The sequence below is a fragment of the Lolium rigidum genome, chromosome 7 (genome assembly GCF_022539505.1).
Source record: "Lolium rigidum isolate FL_2022 chromosome 7, APGP_CSIRO_Lrig_0.1, whole genome shotgun sequence".
In the NCBI taxonomy this organism is placed as follows: Eukaryota; Viridiplantae; Streptophyta; class Magnoliopsida; order Poales; family Poaceae; genus Lolium; species Lolium rigidum.
The window spans coordinates 338,185,256-338,197,329 of NC_061514.1; positions in this window are offsets into that span (position 1 = coordinate 338,185,256).

The window sequence follows — 12,074 nt, forward strand, 5'->3', positions numbered from 1 at the left end:
TACGAGGAGCAAGCAACAGAGATGATTATCGGAGAAGCAATGAGCAGCGAGGCGATAATAGGGACGACTCCCGTAACATGCAAAATAGTGGGCCAAGGTTTCCACGACCTTTTATGTCTCCCGAAGAAATGCTGAACGGACCGTGCCAGATGCATTTTTTCCTCGATAGCAATGGGAAAAGACAGTCAGGACACCTGCAGAAAGATTGTCGAAATTTCCAAGCAATGTTCAGATGTGCGTAAAACGCTCACGCACGAGCAAGACGAGAAACCCTCGGGAGCCTAGGAGCGAAATTCATCTACCGCCACCTCCCGCGATTACGTAAGGCAATCAACACCAGCTCAGAATAGCGGCAGCACCAGCACCACCACCCTATGTTGATCCTAACTCCAACGGAGCAGTGTCGATGATTCGAAGGGAAGGCCATCCAATAGAGCTCAAAAAGTAATCTCGCGACAGGTGTTCATGGCGAGAAAATGCCTCCACCAACAGTTGAGTACCTCAATTGGTCGGGACAAGACATCGGCTTCACCATAGCGGACCACCCGCAGCAAGTTCCTCGACCAGTGGCGGTCAGCACTCATTACGCCAGCGAGTTATCGCAGGATTTGACGTTTCTCGAGTATTCATAGATGGTGGCAGCAGCTTAAACCTCATGTATGCAGATACATTGAGGAAGATGAACATATCCTTAGCAAACCTGAAGCCAACAGACACAAGGTTCCACGGCATCACACCAGAGAAACCAAGTTACCCATTGGGGAAGATCAACCTCGACGTTCAGTTTGGAACCCGAGAAAATTATAGAATCGAGAAGCTGGAGTTTGAAGTCGTGGATTTCCCATCGCAAGTACCACGCTTTGTTGGGACGACCAGCATACGCTAGATTTATGGCGAGTACCACACTATACATACCGTTATGGAGATTGCCTGGACCCAAGGGACCAATCACGGTCAAAGGGAGTTTTGCTTTAGCTGATAAGTGCGACAAGGATTTCCATCGATTGTCAGAAACCTTCGGGATGCAAGCGGAATACTTGGCGTCGAAGAGCATGACTGATTACGACGTACTGCGAGACGTCGGAAGGCCAAACAAGGAATCAACTTTCAACACAGAGAAAAATTCTAAGGAGGTGCAGATTCACCCGACGGATCCAAAAAGACGACATCCATTGCAAACAACATGGATATCGCATAGGAAAGCGCGCTCGTCAAGTTCCTCCGTGAGAACTGGAAAATCTTCGCATGGTGTCCAGCTGACATGCCGGAGTACCCGTGGAACTTGCCGAGCACCACCTAAATTTGGATCCAACAGTGAAACCAATCGGACAACCTTTGCGGCGCTTTTCGAACCAAACCGCAAATCCATGCTATCAGAAATAAATCGACTAGAGGAAGCTGGTTTTATCGGAGAGATATCTACGAAGCCACATGGGTAGCTAACCCAGTGATGGTGCCAAAGAAAAACACGACGGTCATTCGCATGTGCGTCGACTTCACGTGTCTCAACAAACATTGCCCTAAGGATCACTTTCCCTCCCAAGGATCGATCAAATTATCGACTCCACGGCAGGTTGTGAACGCTCTTTCCTTTTTGGATGCATACTCTGGTTATAACCAGATCAGACTAAAAGAAGATGATGAAGCCAAGACAGCGTTTATTACACCTTACGGCGTGTTTTGCTACAAGACAATGCCCTTCGGTCTAAAAAATGCGGGAGCAACATATCAGAGGATGATGCGAAGTGTTTAGCAACACAGATTGGGAAAAACGTGCAAGTATACATCGATGATGTCGTCATAACATCAAAAAAGGGGGCAACGCTGATCGAGGATCTCAAAGAAACTTTTGACAACCTCGACAAATTTCTGCCTCAAGCTGAACCCGACGAAGTGTTCTTTTGGGGTCCCAGCAGGAGAACTTCTGGGATTTCTAGTTTCAGCAAGAGGGATTGAAGCAAATCCCGACAAAATACAAGCCATAGTAACAATGAGGAAGCCAACGAAGTTAAAAGAAATACAGCAGCTAATCAGGCGAGTCGCAGCCTACGAGCGGATTCGTCGCCGTGTTAGGAGAAAAAGCACTACCATTTTATGCGCTGATAAAGCAAGGAGATAAATTCCAGTGGAACGAAGAAGCTGATCGAGCTTTCGAAGATCTAAAGCGAAAAATATCGACACCACCAATCTTAGTGGCTCCTAAGGAAAAGGAACCTCTCTCGCCGTATATTGCAGCCACGCCCCAAGTGGTTAGCACGGTGTTAGTTGTCGAAAGAGAAGAAGAAGGGAAAATCCATGGAGTGCAGCGACCAGTATACTTCGTGAGCGAAGTCTTGTCGCCCTCGAAACAGCAGGTACCCTCGGCACCAAAAGCTAGCATATGGAGTGTTCACGACAACGACGAAAATTGCGCCACTATTTTTCGAGCACACCCGATCATAGTGGTCAATGAAGCTCCTTTGTCAAATATACTCGAACAACCCAGAAGCTACGGGTCGTGTCTCCCTTTGGGGAATAGAACTTTCCCTCGGGACATCACGTATGAAAAAGAAAAGCAATAAAGTCGCAAATACTACCGGACTTCATCGCGAGTGGATGGAGTTGCAAAATACAGGACCCCCGGATTTATCGAGAACCTGGACTATGAACTTCGATGGGTCCAAGAGGCTAGAAGGGGCTGGCGCGAGAGTAGTACTCATATCACCCGAAGGCGACAAGTTGAAGTACATCCTTCGTATGACGTTCCCCAACGCATCTAACAATGAAGCGGAATATGAGGCTCTCATACACGGGATGAAGATGGCGAAAGCACTGCGTGAGCAACTCGACTAAAAATCTTTGGCGACTCACGGTTGGTAGCTCAGCAAGTTATGAACCAATGTGACGCAGATCAATGATAGCATGATGGCATACAAGGAGGTGTACAATGAGCTCGAGAAATTGTTCGATGGATGCGAAGTAAAACATATTAGCAGATTGAGCAACGACGAAGCCGACGTTCTTGCAAACATCGGGTCGCAATGCCTTGCAGTCCCACCAGGTGTATTTTGGGAGGAGATAACAGAGAGATCCACTGAGACGACAAAATCAAAAAGAAGGAGAAGAAACCCCTGGGGCTATCAAGGAGAAGCAAGAGGAAGAAGAAGAAGAGCAAGACCTGGTCCTAGTAATACAGATACCATGGATGCAGCCATACATATCATATATCCTCGGGAAAGAAATACCGGATGACCCGAGTTGAGGCAAGGCGAGTAATCCGACGCTCCAAAGCTTTCACGGTGGTTAAGGGAGAATTATATAAGCGAAGTATTTCGGGCGTCTTGCAAAGGTGCGTTACACCCGAAGAAGGAAGAATAATTCTAAAGGACGTACATGAAGGAATATGTGGCCACCACGCAAGTAGTCGAGCTATCGCAGCCAAGGTTTTTCGGGCAGGATTCTACCGGTTGACGAGCAATAGAGGACGCTAAGGACATAGTACGAACTTGCGACGCGTGTCAAAGGTTTGCCGCAAAACCTCACTCTCCAGCAGCGAGCTAGCACCAATACCTTTGTCATGGCCCTTTGCACAATGGGGACTCGACATGATTGGCAAGTTACACAAATCGTCGCCAGGAGGAAAGGAATACATGCTAGTAGTCTGTCGACAAATTCACAAAGTGGATAGAAGCGAAGCCGATAAATTCACCAGACGGAGCATCTGCAGTAAAATTCATAAAAGACCTCGTCTTCAGGTTTGGAGTGCCCCACAGCATCGTCACAGACAACGGCAGCAACTTCACGTCCAATGAATTCAAAGACTATTGCGAAGAGGTAGGTATCAAGCTGAACTTTGCATCAGTTGCACATCCTCAAACCAATGGGCAAGTCGAGAAAGCCAATGGCATCATCTGCAATGGCATCAAGAAGCGCTTGTTAGGACCACTAGAAAAAGCTCGACATACCTGGCCTGAAGAACTACCAAGTGTGTTGTGGAGCATCCGAACAACTCCAAATACAGCGACACAGGAAACTCCGTTTTTTCTGGTACATGGAGCAGAAGCAGTACTACCAATCGAGATAGAGCACAACTCTCCACGTGTCGCGGAGTATGACGAAGAAACGTCGAGAAAAGCATTAGAAGATGATGTGGACGCACTTGATGAAGCTCGAGATGAAGTATTGTCTCGAGTAACCAAATATCAACGGGACTTGAAGAATTACCACAGTCGACGTTTGCGGCCAAGATCTTTTCAGGTGGGCGACCTAGTTCTTCGGCTCACGCAAAAAAGTCATGAAAAACTCGAGTCACCGTGGCTCGGCCCTTACATCGTCACGGAAGTAATCGGAGGAGGAGCATACAGGATAAAGGACAAGAAGACAGGGGTGGAGGAGCCAAACCCCGGAACGTGGCGCAACTCGGCGATTCTACGCCTAGAGTCGAAATATAGTCCTTGTAAAACTTCAATGTACTCGAAACGCCCGCGAGTTTTCGGACGCACTCTTTTCTTTTTCGGGGCACCGAGTGGGGCCGGAGAAGGTTTTTAATGAGGCGGGCTCGCGGTGCTGCAATATAATAAAGATAGTGGCTATATCACCTTTTTCTTTGTCAACGCGACCAAAGTCATCGCTCCGACGAATCTCAATATAGTTCATCGATAAAAGAAGAAAAAAATCTTGCCTTGGTATTCAAATACCTCGTGAGTCAATAAAAATACAAAATAGTACTCAGTAAAAGCTCGGGGGCTCATATTTGCCTTCAATATATAAATGCCTTGGTCCACAACCTCGCAAATATACAAATATAGTAAAAAGTCACCGAAACACTCGGGGGCTAGGCAAACATAAGAATATAATGGTTGCTTTACAATATAGTCATGGACTACAAAGAAGAAATTTCTACAAGAAGCAAATAACTAGTCTTGATTCAGTATGTCATCAAGAGTAACTCGTTCTCTTCGGGAGCAGCACCAAGAAAGTCGGCATAATGGCCATCGGCAAAAAGTCGGCATCCATCCGAAGAAGGTCCTCAATCATTTCTTCGGCTATAGGTGTAACCTTCGTGTTAATCCTATCAACACCAACTCTCCGGCGTTTTACCTTTTGATGAACCCTCTCGACAACTTGGGCAAGGTCAAGCTTTGAGTGACAGATCTCGGAGCATGATAAGAGCAAATCGGCACCAGCTACCGCTTGTGCTTTGACAAAATCGTGGATACTTGCGAGCATCCTTGAACCTCTCCATCAATTCAGGAAGAGTTTTTGGTGGGACATTCCGAGGAAACATGGAGTTGTAAACCATAGATAAGGTTTTGGTACAGAAGTGAAGGAAATCACGGGTTTGAGAGGTACGATCCTGAAATCTGGTAATTTGGCGGGTCCTCTCCGGAGTGGCCCAAAACAAAGAACCATGGTCCAAGGAAAGATTGACAAGGAGGTTTGTCCTAGTGTTTACCCTCTCTTCCTCGGCAGCAGCATCAATAAAGGCACCTATCAACACAACGAAGGGACAACCTTTAGGAGACAATAGCATGAAGATGAAAGATATCACAAGACGAGACAAACATACCCGATATATCTGCACTGGCCTCATTCATTAACCCGAGCATGAAATTTTCTCGAGTGACCGCTTTTTCAGCTTCAGAAACAGCAATCTCCTTAGCAGCCACAGCCTCGCGGGCTTGCTGAAGGGCAACTTTTTCGGCTTCAGATGATTTACGAGACTGCTCCATCATCGCAAGTGTTTGCTTTTTCGCATACTGAAGTTGTTGTCGAAGATCATTCAATTCTTGCGACAAGGTATCATCGACAGGTGCAGTATCAATAACAGTTCTCTCCGCGGGAAGAAGGCGAAGCATTGGAAGGAGTAGGAATTGGAGTATAGTTATCAAATATCAACTGAAATTTAAAACGGAACAACATTAAAAAACAGGCAAAGATAGAGTTCTTCATTAATCTCTCGAGAATAATTACAAGGGCACTACGATGGAGCTAGGGAAATACGTGTCGCCAAAAGACTACTTTGGCGACAAGAGCAAAAGAAGCAAAAGAAAAACGGAGGCATGCAACTAGACCTCCGGCCTTGACGAACTAGGAGTCGACGTTGGCTGGATCCCGAGATACGCCAAGATTTTCTTCGTATTGGGCTTGGCCGCCTTCATCGCTGACTTCCACCTCGACCGTTCTATCGGATCGGTGTCGCCAACCTTCGTCCGGTCGAGAGTCTCGTCGACCGTCGGCAACCGGAGCAACGAGTATTTTCAACGGCTACCTTCATGTTCTCATGGCGCAGCTTCAGCCCAAGATCTTCCGATGTATTGAACATCTTGGCGAGGTCAAGGAAAGTCGAAGGTTCCTCTTTCTTCGGGAAGAAGTAGGGGAACAACGCCGACAAAGCCCCACCGGCATTGGCCACGCCTTCACGAATTTCGCGTCCATGGGACTCTAGAAGAGAAAGTGCGTCAAGAAGAGGGTCATTGACGGGCTTTTCCAGGTCAAAATCTTGGTTGGTTTGGGCTGCCACATAAGAAAGAACATTAGTCAAAAACCAAGAAACAAGAAGTACAAACAAAATAGAAGGGACAAGTGATATTACTCAGTGTACGTCGACTTTGCGAATTCGGACGCTTGATGATCCCTTGTTCTCGTGCAACCTGTGCAGATTTTTGCTCGTGCAAGGCAGATTCAGCATCTTTGAGCCTTTGCTGCAATTCTTCGACACTAGCAGCCTTTGCTTTGGCATCATCAGCTTCAGCTCTGGCTTCGCTAGCAGCAAGCTCAGCTTTCTTGCGAGCCGTTTCACTTTTCTCAAGATTCCGAGAAAGTATCTCGGCACGTTGGTTAGCTTCCGCAAGTTTTTCTGTTGAGAAAGGAAAAGGAAGAGAAGAAAGATCAAAAATAGCGACAAGCAGCAGGAGTAAAAAACCAAGGAAAAAACAGCAAGTATAAAAGTCGTCACCTTCGGCTCTGCTGGCATACTCGCGGTACCCAATAAATTGGGACCCAATGCGGATAAGATCCTTGATCATAGGCTGTCAAAGAAGAAGGAAAGAAGGGGAAAAATTTCGGCATTACACAAAGTAAAGGTCCACAAAAGCAAAATAGAGGAAATATAGATCTCGATAAACTTACATCATCCAAGAGCTGCGAGGAAGAACTGCCCAATTGAGGAGGAGGCTCAACGATCATTTCAACCCTTGCCCTTTTTGGCGAAGGGACAAGGGGGCTCGATGGTGGAGTAGTAGTGACGACGTTTTGTTGGGGAGGCGATGTTTCATCTCCTTCAACTAACGTGTCCGAAACAAGCACAGTACGTGACGTGCTGGTCCGAGGAGCTACGTCAGGAACTGGCACTTCTTCCTCATCACTAGTAAACAAAAATCGACAGTACAAAAAGCAAGACAGAGTTAAATCTTTCGAGTACATCAAAAAGAGGAGGAGAGATAAAATTGACTTACGAGCTGATGAGGGACTCAAAATAAGGATCATAAGCTGCCTTCGGATCAGAAGGAACAACTTCTTCAGCCTTAGAAATGCCGTAATCCTCGACTTCGGTCCTTTTCCTTTTGTTCTTCGGAGAAACAAGCAGGAGGAAGGGATTCAGTCGATTCACTAGCTTCAGACTCAACCTCTCTCTCATGAGAAGCCGCAGATTTGTGAGAACCCGCGACTTCACTTTCAGGGACAGAAGAGCCTTGAGTATCGTCGGCAACGACGGTCATTTCTTCGACTTCTCCACCCCCAGGAAGAGGAGGAAGGGAAGTTATACTAGGATGGTCCTGAAAAAATAAGAAACCAAAGAAAACGTAAAGAGATGACAATACAATGAGATGCGGGGAAAAAAGGCGCAACAAGATAAAAACGCGGAAAGACAAAATACCTTGGGGAGTGGATTGGTGGAGCTGTATGGTTCCACGCGACAAGAAGAAGGAACTGGATCTTTGCCCAGGCGAGAAAGTCTTCGAACCAACTTCTCCAAGTCCTTGGTGGAAAGGTTACCGGAGATTCTGTTGGCGTCATTTTCACCAGAGTACGTCCAAAGGGGATTTTTGCGAGCCTGAAGAGGCTGCACTCTAATCCTAAGAAAGTAAGCAGTGATTTGAACACCAGATAGCTCCTCGCCTCGAGTATTTTGAAGCTGGCGAATGCGAGACATGAGCGCCTCTGTCGCCTTTTTCTCTTCCTCAGAAGCTTCGGCATCCCAGGAGCGACGGCGCTGAATTTTGGCACTCCGTCGAAGGGAATTATGTTGTGCTCAACGGAGTTGGCGCTTTCTTCGTGAATGTAAAGCCACTTCTTGCGCCATCCTTGGACAGAATCGGGAAACTTGACGTCGAAATAATCGACATCGCATCGAATACAGATAACAACGCCACCTATGTTATAAGTGACGTTGTGGGAGCCATTGCGGCGGAGGCAGAAGATGCGTTTCCAAAGAGCCCAATTAGGAGCGACTCCAAGAAAGCATTCGCAAAGGGTGATAAAAATAGAAATGTGAAGGATGGAATTGGGGGTCGGATGATGCGGTTGAATCCCATAGACAAAGAGAAGACCGCGGAGGAAATCATGGATTGGGGTAGAGAGGCCGCGGATAAGATGATCAACGAAACTAACCCGATACTCCATTGGAGGCTTGGGATAGCTTTCTTCACTGGAAAGCGGATGGCGCCTTCCTTCTTCATCGGGCCAAGCCTTTTCATCGAGGTTGGCGTCTTGGTTGGAGATCTTGGATCTCTCCCACTCAAGATCTTCGGCGGCCATCGCGGACTCGGAGTGCTCGTGGCGGGTCAAACGCGCACGCGGCGGCATCCACGGAAGCGGATTGAGCAATGTATGCGAGAGCGGGAAATCGGCGAAGATTGGGCGCAGAGGAAGATTTGCGAAGAGGAACAGGTGAGCGGCGCAAGCGAGGGGATGAACGGAGGTTGAAGACAGGTTTATATAAGAATTGGGTGAAGCAGTGTACCGTTGGATGAGGAAATCGTGTGGTGAGAATTGATTTTCTGGTTACAAGGGCAAAAAAGTATTTTTACTGGGATAGGCGTTACCGCACAAGCACCAGAAAAAGCGGAGGACGTGTGTCCCCCACTTGCACGACGTGTCAACATGGTGGGAACGATGGACCCACAAAGCAGAAAAATATCGACCAGTGATAGAATTGAAGAAAATTTGACAAGGGAAAATATGTCGACAAGAGAAAGGAGAATGGCGACAGGATAAGTTATTTGAATGCATCGGGAGCCTTTGGTCAGAAACAAGTTTTTGCCCAAACGCTCGGGGGCTACTTCGAAAAAAGAAAACTTTCGACAATGGCAAATATAGAAAATGTTGAGCCTACGAGTCAAGCACAAGTTCTTGGTCAGTAGCCTCGAAGCTACTCCCATCGGGAACGCTGTTCGCGTGCCCGATGAAATTAACAAAGGAAAAATAGAACAAGCAAGAGAGTATATTTCGAGTTATCATTAACTCTCCATATACTCCCATCGGGAAAGCAATATAAGTCATATTTGACTCAATAAAATGTGCCATTCCAACAGTCGGAAAAGCACTCGACAATATATTCTCGTAACGCCGAAGTTGCGATCAATTTCTGAATGCCGCAAAATTGCGAAGGTAAGACCCCGCACCTATTCTCGCTGGGCGTGGCATCGCCGAAGACTGCGCTCGCTACTTTTATCCGTATCAACAGATACGAAGAAAAATCCTAACGGACGCGTTAGGTACTCGATAAATTTAACTGGGACTCGACAGAATGGTAAGACCTTAAGCGGCACCTGTCGAAGTTTACACCAGTATCCCGAAATCATGTCCGGGGACGTGATTTTGAAGTAGGTTTTTGCGGATTGCCACTAGAGCAGCTTAACTAGTACCCGATCCGTCGGATGAACTAGCCCCAATTACCAATATCCCTGTACAATATAGAATTTTATGAGAAAAAGTATAAAAGTTAAAAGCTTTCGAATAAAAATAGACGATGGAGATTTTCCCCGATTCTACGATTCAAGCAAAATCTCGGGAGCTACCGACATAGGCATCCCAAATGGGCCTGCCTAATATAGTACCCGGGGTTTATTGAAGGCCCACTACCCGAAGAATAAGAAGACTCGACAGCCCAAGATGTATTTAAGGAAAAGATAGAGTTGTAATAGGAAGTGTTATTTGTAAATCTGGCGGGATGAGTTAGAAACCGTCCCGGACTCGTAATCCTTGTATAGCACGAATCCCTCGGCTCCACCTATATAAAGGGGGGTCGAGGGACGAGAGGATCATCGAATCATTGTCTGCAAACCCTAGTTTTCATATTCGTCGAGTACTTTTCGGCTGAAACCTTCGAGATCTACTTGCCCTCTACTTCTAACTAAACCCTAGCCTATAATCCATAGGCATTGACAAGTTAATCCCTTGTCACCGGGTTCCGGCGGCTTCGATCTTGCAATTCCGGCGACTCCAGCTACAATTGGACTAGCTACCAGTGTGAGAAGAAGCAGTGAAGAGAGGGGAGTGAGGTGGTGTGAAGGGTTTGTGCTTGGGGCTGCTCTATTTATAGTGTTGAGGGAGTGTCGCGGGTGCTGTGAGAGGGCGTCCATGGCGCGGCGTCTCCGGCGTGCGAAAGGGCAAGGTAAGGACGGCGTTCGATTGGCGACGGTATGGCGATGCTGCGCATGCCTCTGGCGCAGAGAAAAGTGGACGGGATCGATCGGGCGCGTGCTAATCATGCCGCGGTACTGGCGGCAGGTCTCCGGCGAGGACGAGGGCGACGGGTCTTCTGCGCGTCGTTGAGCATGTCTAGGAGCTAGAGGGAAGCGAGATGGTGTGCGACGCATAGGTAGGCTTTGCAGGGGAGGACGAGGGCGATCGGTCGAGCGGCGCTCTGGCGCGTCCAGTACGCGGTGAGCGCGCGTACTGGCGTGCACTGGCATCGTGTTGGGCGTGCCTCGCCTGGCCAATGCCACGCTCGCGCGATCCAGGGCCGTGCATGGTCATGATCCTTATGCTTTGTAGATTCTCCACGACAAGGTTTTGGGGAGAGAGAGGGGCCATAGATAGAGTGGCCAAAGGTGGCCGGCATGGCACGGCATGGAGAGAAAGGAGCTCTCTCCTCACTTTAATCAGCACCAGCAAGGACGAGGCTTGATGCAGGGGATGCAGGAGATGATCATCATCACAAATTAAAGTTGGTTTAGGCTTAGAACTGCTGGGTAAAGAGGTGTATTGCTAATCTGAGATGCTGTCTGCCAACTGTTCGACATAATGGCCGCAAGAACTTTTTCTTCGAATTTTGGAAATCTTTTTGGTGCATCTCAATCATATAATTAAAGAAGTGGATTGGTGTTGGTGGTGGTCAATTTGGTGCAGGTTTGCAAGATTTGAAATTTGCTCTCATCTTCTCTTTGTTTCAATGTCTCAACTTGTCAACTCTTTTCTGGTCAACCTGGTCAGATTCAACACTGGTGGTCAACATCAAAGTGGTTCACCTTGACATGGTCTTGGATGAGGTGGCAAGGGTTGACCAAGTTTGGTTTAGAAAAAATCCAAACCAAGGGTGCAAAGTGGGGAAGATATTATAAAGTGGCCAAATGACCATTATCACATGCATGTTGGATTTGAATTTTCCTTTGATTTGAATCTGATTTCTTTGATTCAAAAGTGTGTGTTATTGATATATATGTGTTTTACAAACAAAGGCCCAAGCAAAATAGGCCTTGGTGGATGATTTGCAAAAGTGGCTAAATGTGTATGAGAGGGAAAATTGAATTCTTTTCCCACTTCTTTTATTTCTCTCAAATTAGGGTTGGTTGATCTTGGTTTAGGGTTTAAGCACACTTGATCAACAATAAACACTCATCATGGCAAATGCACACAAAATGAATGTACACTATGCATAGAACTATATGTAACACTATATGCATAGAAAAGTTTTTGTTAGTTGTGAATTTTGAGTATTTGAAATTCTCTCTCTTTATTTATTTGGTTGACACTTGGGATGTTACATGACAGCTTCAAGAATGACAGTCCGTCCCTCCTCATGCCCGCTGTACTGTCCCTGCCATCCAAATGGACAGTTTTTCCACTCCCAGTGCATGCAATCTATGCTG